Source organism: Mobula hypostoma, chromosome 2 (assembly GCF_963921235.1).
Source record: "Mobula hypostoma chromosome 2, sMobHyp1.1, whole genome shotgun sequence".
NCBI classification, from domain to species: Eukaryota; Metazoa; Chordata; class Chondrichthyes; order Myliobatiformes; family Myliobatidae; genus Mobula; species Mobula hypostoma.
In genome coordinates this window covers 63,021,885-63,040,120 of record NC_086098.1, presented here as the reverse complement: position 1 = coordinate 63,040,120, position 18,236 = coordinate 63,021,885, and the positions used below count along the sequence as shown (strand labels likewise).

The window sequence follows — 18,236 nt, the reverse complement described above, 5'->3', positions numbered from 1 at the left end:
GGCAAAATGTGTAAGTCAACGTTTGATATGAGAAAATTTCCGGTAGTACAACGGTAGAAGAGTGCGCGTGCGTGCGCGGGGCAGAGAGGGGGTAGGCTGGTGTATCTGCAACTGAAAATAGCAATGTTCATAACATTAGGTTGCAAGGAACCCTAGAAAAATATAAAATATTCTTCTTGTAGCAATGGAGGAGACTGGGGATACACAAATCGGTGTGAGAAAGCAAAGGGGAGAAGAAATGATATTCACACAGGAGCTTGAGATGGCTGTTGTTGACAATTCATAGATACTCTACAAAGGCAGTAAGCCAGCTTGGAAGAGGTACAGGTGAGCCACCGCCTCACTTGGAAAGACTGCACGGTGGTAAAGGGACTAGTATTAGGGGTCACAGGGGAAACAGACAGGAAAGAGTAGGTGCGAGGGACCAAGGAATCACAAAGACATCATTCACAATGGAAATCATAAAGTAGGGGTGGAGGAAGACGTGACTGATGATGGGATCACATTAGAGCAGTCAGAAACATGGAAAGTAATTTGCTGGATTCAGACACTACTGGGATGAAAGTGAGAACTATTGGCAAAGTGATTTTGGTGGAAAAGAAGCAGAAAATATATCTTAAGCATTGTGTGCAAAAAGAGACTGCGTCTCACTATGTAGACCTGGATGTGATGCTACATTATTCATAGGTGTGATCCAACTACTGAGGACACGGAGGCAGCCCTTCTTCCTACCACCATAACATGGATAGAGTTCCCTTTGTCCTTGCCTACCACAAGCCTCCACATCCAGTACATCATTATCCATAACTTCTGCCATCTACAACAGGATCCTACCACTAAACTCATATTTCCCTCCCCTACTCCACCTCCCTCTTTCCCCCCACTTTCTGCTTTCCATAGAGATTTTTCTCCATCTGACTCCCTTGTCCACTCATCTGTCCCCACTGATCCCCCTTCTGGCATTTATCCCTGCAAGCGGGACAAATACTACACCTGCCCCTACATCTTCTCCATCACCACCATTTGGGGCCCCAAGCAATCCTTCCAGGCAAGGCAACACTTCACCTGTGGGTCTGTTGGGGTTGCCTACTGTGTCTGGTGTTCCTGATAGAGCTTCCACTACATTGGTGAGATCCCACATAGATTGGGGATTGCTTCACCGAACACCTTTGCTCTGTTCGCCATAAAAGGCCGTTTTAATTCATTTTAATTCTACATTTTACTCCCTTTCTGACAAGTTGGTCCATAAATTTACAGTCATGATGAAGCTTCTCTCAGGTTGGAGGAGCAACACCTCATATTCCATCTGGGTAGCCTCTCACCTGATGGCATAAACATCTATTTTTCTAACTTCCAGTAATTTCTTCCCCTTTCCCCTTCTCCCTTTTTTCATTCATCTTTCTGGCTCCCCTCTTACCTCTTCTCAAAACCTCCCTCTGATGCCCCTTCCTTTTCTCCCATGGTCAATTCTCCTGTCCTATCATATTCCTTCTTCTTCAGCTCTTTACTTCTTCCACCTACACCTCCCAGCTTCTCATTTCATTCCCCTTCCCCAACTCACCCACCTTCCCCCTTACCTGGATCTCGACATCACCTGCCAGCTTGTACTCCTTCCCCTTCTGCCATATCCTTGTTCTGGCTTTGTTCCCATCCTTTTCAGTCCTAATGAACGGTCTGGGTGTGAAACATCAACCATTTATTCCTCTGCATAGATGCTTCCTGACTTACTGAGTTCCTCTAACATTTTGCACTTCGTGCATAATGTTCTGAATAATTACAAGGGAAGAAGAAGTTTCAAGTAATTCTTAAGGTGCTTTACAAGGACAGATATGTGCAGCATTCTTTTGCTAAAGTAGTATGCAAGACATGAAAACACTAACTGGAAAATTTGCTCTGGTTGCCTTGGAAAAGCCATTTTGTTCATATTGAACAACTTCATAGTAAACAACTTCCATGTCTTTCAAGAAGCAATATCTCCAGTTTTAAGTTTATAAAATATTAAGCAACTGCTTTAAATTACCCACCATCTCATATGTAATGCAACATGATTGCAACCTGATTGGTGCCAACTCAGGCATTATCTTACTCTACAGAGATGAAAATACAGTTCGGAATGTGCAATCAAAAAAGTCGACAGAGAGATCATTGTCTTTTAAAGAAATGCAACCTCCTTCCTCTGTTATTTTGCACAACATCTGTTCTGCTCAAATGATTTGTAACTTCTCTTTCCTCCAGACTTGGACCCACCATTCCAGCATCATCGAAGAATCAAGGAACACAACCTTCTGTAAGGCAAGACATGAAATTATTTCATCTTCTACAACTGAAGGGATCAAAAGCAAACCACCTTGACACCAAATTTAACCTTCCAATTTACCAGTATGATTCAAGGTTTGCTAACGACAAAGGACAGAATCAGGTTTAATATCATTGGCATATGTCAGGAAATGTGTTGTTTTGCAGCACCGGTACATTACAATAGATAATTTTTTTAACTATAAATTACAATAAGAAATATATATAAAAACTACATTAAATAAGTAGTACAGAAAGTGCAAAAGGAAGAAAAAGTAGTGAGGTAGTATATGTGGGCTCATTGTCCATTCAGAATTCTGATGGCAGAGTGCGGAGGGGAAGAAGCTGTTCCTGAAACATTGTCCTTAGGCTCCTGTACTTCCTTCTTGATAGTAACAATCAGAAGAGGGCATTTCCTGGAAGATAGGATGGATCCCGCCTTTTTGAGGCATTGCCTTTTGAAGATGTCCTTGATGCTGGGGAGGCTAGTGCCCATGAAGGTGCCATTGTCTGAATTTGCAAATTTCTGCAGCTCATTCTGATCCTGTGCAGTGACTTCTCCATACCAGGTGCCAATGCAACCAGTTAGAATGCTCTCCACGGTATATGTGTAGAAATTTGCAAGAATCCTTGGAGACATACCAAGCTCTTAATTAAATATAGCTGCTGCCATGCTTTCTTTGTAATTGCATTAATATGTTGGGCCCAGGATAGATCTTCAGAGATACTGAGGTATTATTACAATTTCTACCTAAACAACTAACCTTACAACAACATATTCCCACAACCAACAGTATTTCAATAATGCCATGTTCCTTCATTTAGCATCCAAATCCCAAGTTCCACACTCACATTCTCATAATTACTATTCTTAACCATGACCACCTCTGCCCTCCCCATCTGTCTTTTAAGATCACAGCACTTCCCAATGATCACAATTCTGACTTTATCATCACCATCCATAGAGATCAACGACTTATTCAAATGATATCATCAGTCCCGATGGGAGGACAGATCCTAAATTTTAACTATCCCTTTGCCTCCACAGATGCTGCTTGACCTGCTGAGTTCATCCAGCAGTGTTTTTTTCTCCATCACATTTTTTCAACCAGGTAATCCGAGTTTCTCACCTTCAACATTATTGTAGCCATGATCAGGTTCCACATTTCATCAGTCACCCACCTGATCATGATCTTCTCTCCAACACTAACAGAGTCAAAACACCACCAGCAGGCTTGCTTTCCGTGATCAGCCTGTTGCCTCAATTGACATTGTTCCTCTGATCTCTGTGGTACCTCAGGGAACTAATAATCATCCTCACCCTCATAGAAACATAGAAAATAGGTGCAGGAGTAGGCCATTCGGCCCTTCAAGCCTGCACCGCCATTCAGTATGATCATGGCTGATCATCCAACTCAGAACCCTGTACCAACCTTCCCTCCATACCCCCTGATCCCTTTAGCCACAAGGGCCATATCTAACTCCCTCTTAAATATAGCCAATGAACTGGCCTCATCACCCATCCCTCCGACCGTCTTGGTCCTTTCTTCTGCCCTGCTGCCTGAAATTTCACTCTTCCCTTCCTGCACTTCAGATGCTGTCTGACCTGCAGAAAACTACCTGTCAAGGCCCTTCCTCCTTACCAAGCGTTCGATGCTTTCAAAATCAAAGAGATCTGTTATGTTTTAAAAAGGACACTTTCTGAAGGGGTTGAGGGAGTAATTCAGAACAGTCCAAAATTCACAATCTAGGTGTTTAGAGGCAAGAGATGCACCTTGACTACTTGCTCACTCCACCCATGTCAGTGGCAATTAAGCACCTTTTACAACTTCTCAACTTAAATATAATTCACTTCAACTCAAGTGTATTCAGGAGACAGTATCACATCAACCTGTGCCAACTGTGAATTATACAAAGTATATTCATGTTATCGAAAGTAATTTTAATCTTTATACGTATTGTATTCGATATCCGAATAATGTTGACGAGTGGTTAATAGGCCACTTATTAGCTTTACATTTACATTTTGTCCCTGATAGTTTCTCCCTAACTCTGAAAAATTATTACTGTGGACCAACTTGGAACAAGTTGGACTCTCTATTTATTTACTCACATCCCCTGAGATCTTATTAATTACGCTGAACAATTTACCTCCTGCAGGTTGCTGTTTTAATTTAAATTAATTACTATCTCCTTACTTCTCTGGATCAAGTTCCAATTTTCCTTCATTCTGTTTACACAAACTACCCTGTTTGGACAGATCTGGTCCCTGTAAGGATAGTTGGCACTCTCTAAATTTCAGACTCACAGTGCCAGATGTAAATTCAGACCCTTCCAGGACTTTGCTTGGAACAATGGAGTCATAAAGTGTTGACCAGGCTGCACTACAACTTCTATTCATAGACGCGATCCAGCTACTGGAGCTTTGTCCTGCTCCGATTCACCCCTCCTTACAAAACCCTGTGAACCCAGACTCCACCAGAGACACCATATTGATGCCCAATGTAGTGAGGACACCTGATCGGTACAGCCTGCAGCAGCCCAGAGCTCCTGGCCTCAAGCAATCCAACAGCCTCCGTCTCCGGGAGGCCGGATTACAGGCGCAGCCACAGCCAGCCTCACAGAAACCTGAGGTCACAAATACGACGTTGCCCTCCTACAGTGCTAGGAGTAAAAGATACAAACCTGGCTATTCTCTAAAATTCCATAATTAAATTGTATTGGAAAACAGTATCAGAATCAAGTTTAATATCACCAGGATACGGCGTGAACTTTGTTGTTAAGCAGCAGCTGTACACTACAAAACACAGGAATAAAGACTGTAAATCACAGTAAGTATACATACATTTTTAAAACGTTAAATTAAATATGTAGTGCAAGAAGGGAGAAAAAAGCACTGAAGTAGTTTTCATGGGTTTAACGTCCATTCAGAAATCTGATGGCAGAGCGGAAGAAGTTATTCACGAATCATTGAGTGTGTGCCTTCAGGCTCCTGTACCACTACTTAAAAAATGAGATTCTGACATGGACAGAAAACAGGGTGGGAGATACAAAACAAGAAGTAGGAATAAACAGGTCCTTTCCTAATAGTCAGGCATTGATTAAAGGGGACACTGTTGGGTTCAGTGCTTGGACCCAGCTTTTCTTAATATATATTTACAATTTAGATGAGGGAATGAATTATATCCAGGATGACACAAAGCTGCGTGACAATGCAGGAGTGAATAGGAGTAGGACACAGAAACATTCCAGTTTGATTGGATTGATTGAGGGAGTGGACAAATGCAGGACAAATGTAGTATAACATGAATAAATGTGAGATTATCCATGTTGCGACTTTGAATGAGACACATGAAAATGTAGATGTAACACATTATTTTTCAGCACCAGCAGACATTCAGGAGAAAACCTGATAGGTCTACGTTGTTGTATAATCTCTCTGAAATCTCTGCACATTGAGTTTTTAATCATCATTAAGACAGAATACCAGCACATGACTGAATACAACTACTATAATTGCAATTGCAATGTACAGTTCATTATTTTGTGTGTGGACATATGGCTCCAGAGAACTTACAATGGGAGCATATTTTAACTGACAAAACCTTCAAACAGTTTTGTTGATAATAAAGTAGTTCTGTTCTTGATGACTCCTGGTGTCATAGATTCTCGATTACCTGACTGGCAGACCACAGTACGTGTGCTTGCAACACTGTGTGTTCGACAGAGTGATCAGCAGCACTGGGGCTCCACAGGGGACTGTCTTGTCTCCCTTTCTCTTCACCATTTACACCTCGGACTTCAACTACTGCACAGAGTCTTGTCATCTTCAGAAGTTTTCGGATGACTCTGCCATAGTTGAATGCATCAGCAAGGGAGATGAGGTTTAGTACAGAGCTACCGTAGGAAACTTTGTCACATGGTGTGAGCAGAATTACCTGCAGCTAAATGTGAAAAAGATTAAGGAGCTGGTGGTAGACCTGAGGAGAGCTAAGGTACCGGTGACCCCTGTTTCCATCCAGGGGGTCAGTGTGGACATGGTGGAGGATTACAGATACCTGGAGATACGAATTGACAATAAACTGGACTGGTCAAAGAACACTGAGGCTGTCTACAAGAAGGGTCAGAGCCGTCTCTATTTCCTGAGGAGACTGAGGTCCTTTAACATCTGCCAGACAATGCTGAGGATGTTCTACGAGTCTGTGGTGGCCAGTGCTACCATGTTTGCTGTTGTGTGCTGGGGCAGCAGGCTGAGGGTAGCAGACACCAACAGAATCAACAAACTCATTCGTAAGGCCAGTGATGTCGTGGGGATGGAACTGGACTCTCTCACGGTGGTGTCTGAAAAGAGGATGCTGTCCAAGTTGCATGCCATCTTGGACAATGTCTCCCATCCACTACATAATGTACTGGTTGGGCACAGGAGTACATTCAGCCAGAGACTCATTCCACCCAGATGCAACACAGTGTCATAGGAAGTCATTCCTGCCTGTGGCCATCAAACTTTACAACTCCTCCCTTGGAGGGTCAGACACCCTGAGCCGATAGGCTGGTCCTGAACTTACTTCCTGGCATAATTTACATATTACTATTTAATTATTTATGGTTTTATTACTATTTAATTATTTATGATGCAACTGTAACGAAAACCAATTTCCCCCGGGATCAATAAAGTATGACTATGACTATGACAAAAATCCTGGAAACCCCCAGACTGTCAGAATTAGTTTAGTGTGGATTGAATCTCTGAGTATTCAGATTCCCAGTTATTGATTGACAGAACAACTATGACCACTATCATGTTTGATTTTAAGTGGCAAAACAGCCAGGCTGGAACCTTACTTGATCATTGCCATTATGGTGCAAAATACCTTAGCTGAAGATATCTGACGCTTGACAAGTAAATGGCAGATACTGAAATCTGGAATAAAAAAATTAGAATGCTGGAAAAAATCAACAAGTCAAGCAGCATCTGTAAAGGTAAGAAGTGCAAAAGTCAATATTTGGGTCGTGACTGAGAGGACAGAAGAAAATTTTCCATAATGTACTGTATCGGTACAACAGTGTGTGTGTGTGTGTGTGTTGAAAAATTCAGTGTTTACACCATTAGTTGTAAGGTACTCAAGTATAATAACATGTTCTTCCATTGTTCAAGAGTTCAAAGTAAATTGATTATCAAAGTACACAAATGTCACCATATACTACCTTGAGATTCATGTTCTTGCAGGTTTTTACAGGAAAATAAAGAAAACCAATAGAATTTATATTTTAAAAAACTACAAATTACAAAGACTGAAAAACAAAGAGCAAAGAAGACAACCTGCAAATAAACAAACATAAACTGAAGACAAGATTTGTAAGGAGTCCTTGAAAGTGAGCTTGTACATCATAGAATCAACTGAGTAGTGGTGTTTAAAATTATCCACCTTAGTTCAGAGGCATGATGGTTGAAGGGTATTAACTGTTCTTGAATCTGGGACATAAGGCCTCTGTACTCCCTGTCCAATGGTAGCAGCGAGAAGGGGGCATGGCCTGGATGGTAGGTGTCTTTGATGATGGATGCTTGCTGCTTTCTTCAGCAGGATTGTCTGCTTAAGAGTTTCAGCCCAAAACGTCAACTGTACTCTTTTCCCAGATGTTGCCTGGCCTGCTGAGTTCCTCCAGCATTTTGTGTGTGTTGCTCAGATTTCCAACATCTGCAGATTTTCTCTGGTTCTCCCGCTAGCAGAAATACCATGTCAGGTCCCCTCAGGGTCTTATACGTTTCAATAAGATCACCTGTTGCTCTTCTAAACTCCAAAGAATATATACATCTAATTTCCTTAGACCCTTGCAATAAAGCAACCATCTCATCTCAGGAGTTACCCTAGTGAATATCTTTTAGACTTCCTCCAATACCAGTATGTCCCTTTTCAGATAAAGGAAACAAAACAGTACAGGTATCATGCCACACCATGTACATCATATAAACTTCACCCGTGCCATCTACAATTGTAATGATACCTAAACTTTAACTCACACAAAATGCTGGAGGAACTCAACAGGTCAGGCAGCATCCATGGAGGGAAATAAGGAGTTGACATTTCAGTCCAAGACCCTGGAACGCACTGGAAAGAAAGAAGGCAGCTGCCAGAATTTTTTTTTTTAAATTGGAAGGAAGGTGAGAAGAACAAGCTGGTGGGTGATAAGTGAATCCATGTAAGAGGCAGAAGTAGGAAATTGAGGGATGGGGTGAAATTGGGAATGATTTGAGAAGCTGGGAGATGATAGCTGGAAGAACAAATGGCTGAATAAGGAAGGATCTGATAGGAGAGGACAGTAGACTATGGAATAAAGGGAAGGAAGTGGGGAACCACAAGGAGGAAATATGTTGGTGATGTGACAATTGTGAGGGTGGAAGAGGGAAATGAGAAGAAAACTTCAACCTCCTTGCAATAAAGGACAAAATGCCATTTTTCTTCTTAACTGTTTGTTGCACCTGGCTGCCAACTCACATTTTTTCCATGGCAACAACAAAAAAATATAGACACTATATATACAAATCAATATATATATATATATTCTCACTGAATGACTTCATCCCATCGGGCAGCAACCTTGATGTTTCTTTAGCATTTGTTACGAGGCCAAGTTGCTAGCTCAACGCTCAACCCATCACAGGTGGAACTCCTGCAAGGAGCCGGCCAGATTTGAACCCAGGACATCCTGTTCCAAAGTCCAGATGTGGATGCCACTACACCACTGTCACAGACTCATCCTATTTTGTCCTTGTCTTTTTCAGGAAAAGTGTTGTTTAAGTTCAATTTCACAGAAAAGAAAATCTCACAACTCAGGAGGTAATATTGCTTCTCTTCCATCATCCTTTCCAGAGATTGACACCCACACTGTGGTTGATTTTTACTTGGTTAAGACAAGGCAGCTACAAGCATCACATAGTCCAGAATTATTCCATTGAAGTTAATCATCTGAAATTGTAAGTTATTAATACAGGTTTGTCACTGAGCAGCAGTAAAATGCCACTCTTTGGGATGGTTTTAGCCATATCGCATAAGCCAGATTCAATAACTGGTTTTGGAGCAAAATAGTTAACATTTCTATACTTAATCTAGCCTTTTAGTCATAGTGGACATTCTTAAAGGTAGATGACAAAAAAAAACCTGCATTTGTATATCTTGCTTCATTAGATAGTTATTGTGTTCCATCAATTTCGCACATATCTGTGGCTCCATTTTTTATTATTTATTTATTTATTGAGATACAAGGCCCTTCTGACCCATTGAGCTGCGCTGCCCAGCAACCCCTGATTAACTCTAGCCTAATCACAGGTCAATTTACAATGACCTACCAATCTGTATGACTTGAGACGGTGGGAAGAAAGCGGAGCACCCCAGAGGCGTCAGCGTCATGGGGCGAGCATACAAAACTCATTACAGATAGTGGTGGGAATTGAACCTGGGTACCTGGTACAACAGAGCCTTGTGCTACCGTGCGGCCCTGGGTGGTCTCTCCATGCATTGTTGTACTATCTCTATTGCTGGCATTATCGGATGACAATGTGCATACTTCTGGCTCCAATATGCATTATTCTTTTATCTTTGCTTGTTCAAGGATATTCATTAGTTACTAGTCTCGGCTGAGCCGCCACGATTACATTTTCCCTTTTGTTCCTGAGAGTATGCTTTTCTCTCCAGTATCAAACACAACAGAGTAAGAGGATTCATCCACCCATTAAGCCTACAACTATTCTTGCTCTCTAAAGCCAGTTATTTACATTATATTTTGAGCCATTTTATCATTTCTTTTAAATTCTATAAAGAAACACTCTATTTCAACAGCCATGAGGTAAAACACATCATTTTCTGATCCAATTTTGAACATAAACATAACTTCAAAGCCTGATCTCTTGTGTTCAAATTATCATTTTTAACTGTTTGCTCTTAAAACTTTGCAGTATTCAAAAAACTAACCTGTTTTTGTTTTGATATGATGTCTGCCTTTAAACCAGCATGTTCACCCTCTCGGCCTGAGTCAACGTCGTAGTAGTAGAAGTAGTAGTTCACCCTCAGTGAATCACAATATCAAAGTAATATTCTGGCGTGATGAAAGATACAGAGGCTGTCACTACTTTCAGGCCATTGTTAAAGTGTAAAGCAGAAAATTAGTGGCCTATTTCCAGCTGAGTCTAGTGTCTTCATGGCAGGGTGATGAAGATGTAACATTAAAAACAGGAACGATCTATTTATTCTCCAAATAACAACTAAAGACATAAAATCTGAGAATTTAGAACTATATTGAGTTCAGAAAATAGCTTACTGTTGTAAGCCACCGTTAAACGGGTGCATGTACTGAAGAAGCATTGAATTCAAAAGTCCACTAAAGTTTTCAAAATTTTGAGATCAGGAAAATCTTAGAATAGTTTGAAAACTGATATGAGCAAAGTCATTTCAAGTGATGACAACCATCTCTTCGGCATTGGTATGCATTTAGATTGATTTCACGTTTAGCCTGTTCAGTAATTATTTGGTGTAATTAACCTTCATGTTAGTTAATATATTTATTATTCCATAAATTAAAAATGGATACTTTAAAGAGATCGCTCTCACTATATTACCCTGCAACCAGTATATCTGATTATACAGCTGCCTGCTAATTTGCCATTTGCTCTAAATTACCGAGCGCCGTATTTTATTTCAATGAAGTACTCGATTATGGTTATGTACCCAATTAGTTATGGTTAGCGCTCCCTCGGTTCAGAGCTGGTACAGCAGCTGCTTTAGCGATGTTTTCCACTGCAATAAAACAATTGAGCAGCAGAGAGCAGTAAATGATAGCAGCAGATATATTGTAAACTTGCAATTATTTAATGAATATTGTGACCAGGCAAACTGCATTCAAAAAAAATAATATATTAAAGTACCTTTTAAGTTTAAAAATATGCCATTTGAGTGGAAAAGGTGTGAAAAAGAGACTGTGTCTCACTGTGTTGACCAGGCTGCGCTGCAGCGTCTATTCACAGGCGCGATCCGACTACTGATGGGCACGGGGGCTTTGACCTGCTCCGTTTCCGACCTGGGCCGATTCACCCCTCTTTACACAACCTGGTGATTCCGGACTCCTCCGGAAACACCATATCGATGCCCAACTTAGTGAGGACACCCGATCGGCACAGCCCGCGGCAGCCCAGAACTCCTGGCCTCAAGTAATCCGACAGCCTCAGCCTCCGAGTAGCCGGATTACAGGCGCGCGCCACCGCGCCCGGCGACAGCCAGCCTCGCTCAGCCGCTACTTCAACCTGGCGTCACACGCCATTTGCATATACGTCATTTGCTCCAGCGGGTCGGGACTTCCCTCTCTCTGTGCAGCCCAGCTCGCATTCAGACTCTGCAATGGACGCCAGCGAGGAGAGGGGAACTGGCTAATCGTGTTTGCCAGCTCCTTTCCGAGCTGCTTGATCTAAAATCGGATGGCAAGCAGCACTTAGAGGCAAGAAACAAAAACAATTTAAAAGTAACAGACATAACTGCTGGAGGAAGGCAGTGGCCTTGAGGTTCAAATACAAAAAACAATCAGACCAAGGGTCTTTACTTGGAGAAAGCAATTGACCGGAGATTCCACCATTGGTTGGCCAATTGTATCATTAGCATGGCGTGTATTCTATTAACATGGGTCACGTAATTTGGTTTCTCAGAGGAGATTGGTAGCATAGAATTCGGCATCTAGGCTTAAGCTGATGACATGCTTCTCTCAATTACGGATTTTGTTGACATGCCTGGGGATATGTCAGTGCTGGCAAGTCCCCTCTGCCCCATCCTCCTGCACTGACCCTGGCTGTTCAATGACAGATAGTCTCCTTGCCAGAAGAGACAAGATCAATTCACAAAGTGCTTATCTGGGAATCTATCCAAGTCTTTCTGAGAAAGTCTGACCATCAAACTGTGAGGAGTTAAAGGCAAAAGCTGGGCAAGACCACCTCAAGTGCTTTGGTCATAAACCAACTGATGGCACCAACTGCGATACTCATGGATGTTTTGCCATCAAAATCCAGTCAAAGCTTGGATTTTTTTTTCTGAGGCAAGAGAAAACATTGAGTCACCGCCATAGTTCTGGGTCTTTGTATTGAGAAGGGTGGTCAATTTCTAGTGTGAATCTCTGCTTTTGGACCTTGAACTAGAAAATTATATATTCCACAAGGACACTGCCTTCAGGTTCACACATTGCTCACTTACTCACTCACTCATTCACACATATCTTTGGCCTTGGGTATGGTGGTATCCAGTCAGAGGGCACCCTTGTTGTGGCAGAGGAGGACAGTCTGTCTGTTAGAAGAGCTTGCAAGGGTGGGGGCAAACTGGTAGGTGGAGTAGTGAGCTGCATGGTATTGAGACTCATGGACAAAGTCTGCAGCAGTCCTGTCACAGTGCATGGTGAGGGAGCCCAAGAGCCCAGTGGAAAGCGGCCAGAACGTGAGTGGGCCAGTGAAGGAGTGGAGCTTTGAGGCTTTGACTTGAGAGGCTTCGACGAGAAGAGGCGGAGGACAAGCGAGCTCGCAGTTAGTTTTTACAATGTCCCCTGAGACGGTGATGTGCCTCTCATGTGAGATGTGGCAGTCTTGGGGGAACGCCCCTCTCCTGCAGAGTCACATCTGCCAGAAGTGCATACGGCTCTGTGATCTGGAAGACCGTGTAAGGAATCTGGAGCAGCAGCTGGATGACCTTCGACTCATAAGGGAGAATGAGGCAGTCATAGATGAGAGCTACTGGGAGGTAGTCACACCTAGGCTGTCGGAAGCAGGTCGTTGGGTGACAGTCAGAGGGGGGAAAGCGAAGGTGAGCAGACAGGTAGTGCAGAGCACCCCTGTAGCCATTCCCCTGAATAATAAGTTTACCGTCCTGGATACTGTTGGCGGGGACGACCGACCAGGTGTGAGCCACGATGGCAGGGCCTCCGGCACTGAGTCTGACCCTGTGGTGCAGAAGGGTGGGACGGAGAAGAGGAGAGCTGTCGTTATTGGAAACTCTATAGTCAGGGGAGCAGACAGGAGATTTTGTGGACGTGAAAAGGACACCCGCATGGTTTGTTGCCTCCCAGGTGCCAGGGTCCGGGATGTCTCTGACCGTGTGCACGACATCCTGGTACGAGAGGGAAAGCAACCAGAAGTCGTGATACATGTTGGGACCAACGACATAGGCAGGAAGAGGGATGAGGTTCTGAAGTGTGAGTTTTGGGAATTAGGCAGAAGGCTGAAGAACAGGACCTCAAGGGTGACGTTCTCAGGATTGCTGCCAGTGCTACGTGACAGTGATTGTAAGAATTGGAGGAGATGGCAGTTGAATGCGTGGCTGAGGAGTTGGTGCAGGGAGCAGGGTTTTAGATTTTTAGATCACTGGGATCTCTTCTGGGGAAGGTGGGACCTGTACAGATTGGATTTGTTGCACCTGAACTCGAGGGGGAGCAATATCCTTGCAGGTAGGTTTGCTAGCATGGTTCGGGAGGGTTTAAACTAATTTGTGAGGGGGATGGGACCCAGAGCGATAGAGCAGTGAAAGAAGTGCATGGAGTAAAGCCAGATCTAACATACAGAGAGGCTTTGAGGAAAGAGAAGCAGAATAAACGGTGTATAGACAGTAAGGGAGAAGGGCTGAAATGTGTATACCTCAATGCAAGAAGCATCAGGAACAAAGGTGATGAACTGAGAGCTTGGATACATACATGGAATTATGATGTAGTGGCCATTACAGAGACTTGGCTGGCACCAGGGCAGGAATGGATTCTCAATATTCCTGGATTTCAGTGCTTTAAGAGGGATAGAGAGGGCGGAAAAAGGGGAGGAGGGGTGGCATTACTGGTCAGGGATACTATTACAGCTACAGAAAGGGTGGGTAATGTAGCAGGATCCTCTTTTGAGTCAATATGGGTGGAAGTCAGGAACAGGAAGGGAGCAGTTACTCTACTGGGGGTATTCTGTAGGCCCCCTGGTAGCAGCAGAGATACAGAGGAGCAGATTGGGAGGCAGATTTTATAAAGGTGCAAAAATAACAGTGTTGTTATCATGGGTGACTTTAACTTCCCTAATATTGATTGGTACCTGATTAGTTCCAAGGGTTTAGATGGGGCAGAATTTGTTAAGTGTGTCCAGGATGGATTCCTGTCACAGTATGTGGACAGGCCAACCGGGGGAATACCATACTAGATCTAGTACTAGGTAATGAACCGGGTCAGGTCACAGATCTCTCAGTGGGTGAGCATCTGGGGGACAGTGACCACCGCTCCCTGGCCTTTATAATTAGCATGGAAAAGGATAGAATCAAAGAGGACAGGAAAATTTTTAATTGGGGAAAGGCAAATTATGAGGCTATAAGGCTAGAACTTGTGGGTGTGAATTGGGATGATGTTTTTGCAGGGAAATGTACTATGGACATGTGGTCGATGTTTAGAGATCTCTTGCAGGATGTTAGGGATAAATTTGTCCCGGTGAGGAAGATAAAGAATAGTAGGGTGAAGGAACCATGGGTGACAAGTGAGGTGGAAAATCTAGTCAGGTGGAAGAAGGCAGCATACATGAGGTTTAGGAAGCAGGGATCAGATGGGTCTATTGAGGAATATAGGGAAGCAAGAAAGGAGCTTAAGAAGGGGCTGAGAAGAGCAAGAAGGGGGCATGAGAAGGCCTTGGCGTGTAGGGTAAAGGAAAACCCCAAGGCATTCTTTGATTATGTGAAGAAAAAGGGATGACAGGAGTGAAGGTAGGATCGATTAGAGATAAAGGTGGGAAGATGTGCTTGGAGGCGGTGGAACTGAGCAAGGTTCTCAATGAATACTTCTCTTCGGTATTCACCAATGAGCGGGAACTTGATGATGGTGAGGACAATATGAGTGAGATTGATGTTCTGCAGCAAGTTGATATTAGGGGAGAGGAGGTGTTGGAGTTGTTAAAATACATTAGGACAGATAAGTCCCCGGGGCCTGACGGAATATTCCCCAGGCTGTTCCACGAGGCGAGAGAAGAGATTGCTGAGCCTCTGGCTAGGATCTTTATGTCTTCGTTGTCCACGGGAATGGTACCGAGGGATTGGAGGGAGGCGAATGTTGTTCCCTTGTTCAAAAAAGGTAGTAGGGATAGTCTGGGTAATTATAGACCAGTGAGCCTTACGTCTGTGGTGGGAAAGCTGTTGGAAAAGATTCTTAGAGATAGGATCTATAGGCATTTAGAGAATCATGGTCTGATCAGGGACAATCAGCATGGCTTTGTGAAGAGCAGATCATGTCTAACAAGCCTGATAGAGTTCATTGAGGAGGTGACCAGGCATATAGATGAGGGTAGTGCAGTGGATGTGATCTATATGGATTTTAGTAAGGCATTTGACAAGGTTCCACACGGTTGGCTTATTCAGAAAGTTAGAAGGCATGGGATCCAGGGAAGTTTGGCCAGGTGGATTCAGAATTGGCTTGCCTGCAGAAGGCAGAGGGTGGTGGTGGAGGGAGTACATTCAGATTGGAGGATTGTGATTAGTGGTGTCCCACAAGGATCTGTTCTGGGACCTCTACTTTTCGTGATTTTTATTAACGACCTGGATGTGGGGGTAGAAGGGTGGGTTGGCAAGTTTGCAGACAACACAAAGGTTGGTGGTGTTGTAGATAGTGTAGAGGATTGTCAAAGATTGCAGAGAGACATTGATAGGATGCAGAAGTGGGCTGAGAAGTGGCAGATGGAGTTCAACCCAGAGAAGTGTGAGGTGGTACACTTTGGAAGGACAAACTCCAAGGCAGAGTACAAAGTAAATGGCAGGATACTTGGTAGTGTGGAGGAGTAGAGGGATCTCAGGGTACATGTCCACAGATCCCTGAAAGTTGCCTCACAGGTGGATAGGGTAGTTAAGAAAGGTTATGGGGTGTTAGCTTTCATAAGTCGAGGGATAGAGTTTAAAAGTCGCGATGTAATGATGCAGCTCTATAAAACTCTGGTTAGGCCACACTTGGAGTATTGTGTCCAGTTCTGGTCACCTCACTATAGGAAGGATGTGGAAGCATTGGAAAGGGTACAGAGGAGATTTACCAGGATGCTGCCTGGTTTAGAAAGTATGGATTATGATCAGAGATTAAGGGAGCTAGGGCTTTACTCTTTGGAGAGAAGGAGGATGAGAGGAGACATGATAGAGGTGTACAAGATAATAAGAGGAATAGATAGAGTGGATAGCCAGTGCCTCTTCTCCAGGGCACCACTGCTCAATACAAGAGGACATGGCTTTAAGGTAAGGCGTAGGAAGTTCAAGGGGGATATTAGAGGAAGGTTTTTTACTCAGAGAGTGGTTGGTGCGTGGAATGCACTGCCTGAGTCAGTGGTGGAGGCAGATACACTAGTGAAGTTTAAGAGACTACTAGACAGGTATATGGAGGAATCTAAGGTGGGGGCTTATATGGGAGGCAGGGTTGAGGGTCGGCACAACATTGTGGGCCGAAGGGCCTGTACTGTGCTGTACTATTCTATGTTCTATGTTCTATGTAATCCTGACGGACCTGGGGTCCCACACAGCAATAAAGGCCCAGTTCCTGAAAGCTTGCTCAAGAGTGGGTCCCACACAATCTAAGGCATTTCTTGGAAACACCCCCTGTGATATTCCACACGGCACTGATAAAAATTCCAAAATGTCTGCTCCTGCACAGTCTCCATTTGCTCATTCTCTTGTGGATGCATTAGTGATAATTTTTCAAAACTCGTTAGATTCTGGACTAGTTCCTGAGGATTGGAGGGTGGCTAATGTAACTCCACTTTTTAAAAAAGGAGGGAGAGAGAAACCGGGGAATTATAGACCGGTTAGCCTAACGTCAGTGGTGGGGAAATTGCTGGAGTCAGTTATCAAGGATGTGATAACAGCACATTTGGAAAGCGGTGAAATGATCGGACAAAGTCAGCATGGATTTGTGAAAGGAAAATCATGTCTGACGAATCTCACAGAATTTTTTGAGGATGTAACTAGTAGAGTGGATAGGGGAGAACCGGTGGATGTGGTATATTTGGATTTTCAAAAGGCTTTTGACAAGGTCCCACACAGGAGATTAGTGTGCAAACTTAAAGCACACGGTATTGGGGGTAAGGTATTGGTGTGGGTGGAGAATTGGTTAGCAGACAGGAAGCAAAGAGTGGGAATAAACAGGACCTTTTCAGAATGGCAGGCGGTGACTGGTGGGGTACCGCAAGGCTCAGTGCTGGGACCCCAGTTGTTTACAATATATATTAATGACTTGGATGAGGGAATTAAATGCAGCATCTCCAAGTTTGCGGATGACACGAAGCTGGGTGGCAGTGTTAGCTGTGAGGAGGATGCTAAGAGGATGCAGGGTGACTTGGATAGGTTGGGTGAGTGGGCAAATTCATGGCAGATGCAATTTAATGTGGATAAATGTGAAGTTATCCACTTTGGTGGCAAAAATAGGAAAACAGATTATTATCTGAATGGTGGCCAATTAGGAAAAGGGGAGGTGCAACGAGACCTGGGTGTCATTATATACCAGTCATTGAAAGTGGGCATGCAGGTACAGCAGGCGGTGAAAAAGGCGAATGGTATGCTGGCATTTATAGCAAGAGGATTCGAGTACAGGAGCAGGGAGGTACTACTGCAGTTGTACAAGGCCTTGGTGAGACCACACCTGGAGTATTGTGTGCAGTTTTGGTCCCCTAATCTGAGGAAAGACATCTTTGCCATAGAGAGAGTACAAGGAAGGTTCACCAGATTGATTCCTGGGATGGCAGGTCTTTCATATGAAGAAAGACTGGATGAACTGGGCTTGTACTCGTTGGAATTTAGAAGATTGAGGGGGGATCTGATTGAAACGTATAAGATCCTAAAGGGATTGGACAGGCTAGATGCAGGAAGATTGTTCCCGATATTGGGGAAGTCCAGAACGAGGGGCCACAGTTTGAGGATAGAGGGGAAGCCTTTTAGGAC

The 18,236-nt window shown here is 43.6% G+C and overlaps 1 long non-coding RNA gene across 1 annotated transcript; it reads right to left on the bottom strand.

The window, feature by feature from the left end:
• Positions 1-2,174: 2,174 nt before the first annotated feature.
• LOC134358791 (uncharacterized) lies at positions 2,175-11,541 on the bottom strand. Its single transcript, XR_010020949.1, has 3 exons — positions 11,213-11,541; positions 10,263-10,386; positions 2,175-2,285 (listed from the first exon to the last, which is right to left on the bottom strand). It is a non-coding gene; the product is annotated as an uncharacterized LOC134358791 (long non-coding RNA).
• Between the last annotated feature and the right edge of the window lie 6,695 nt (positions 11,542-18,236).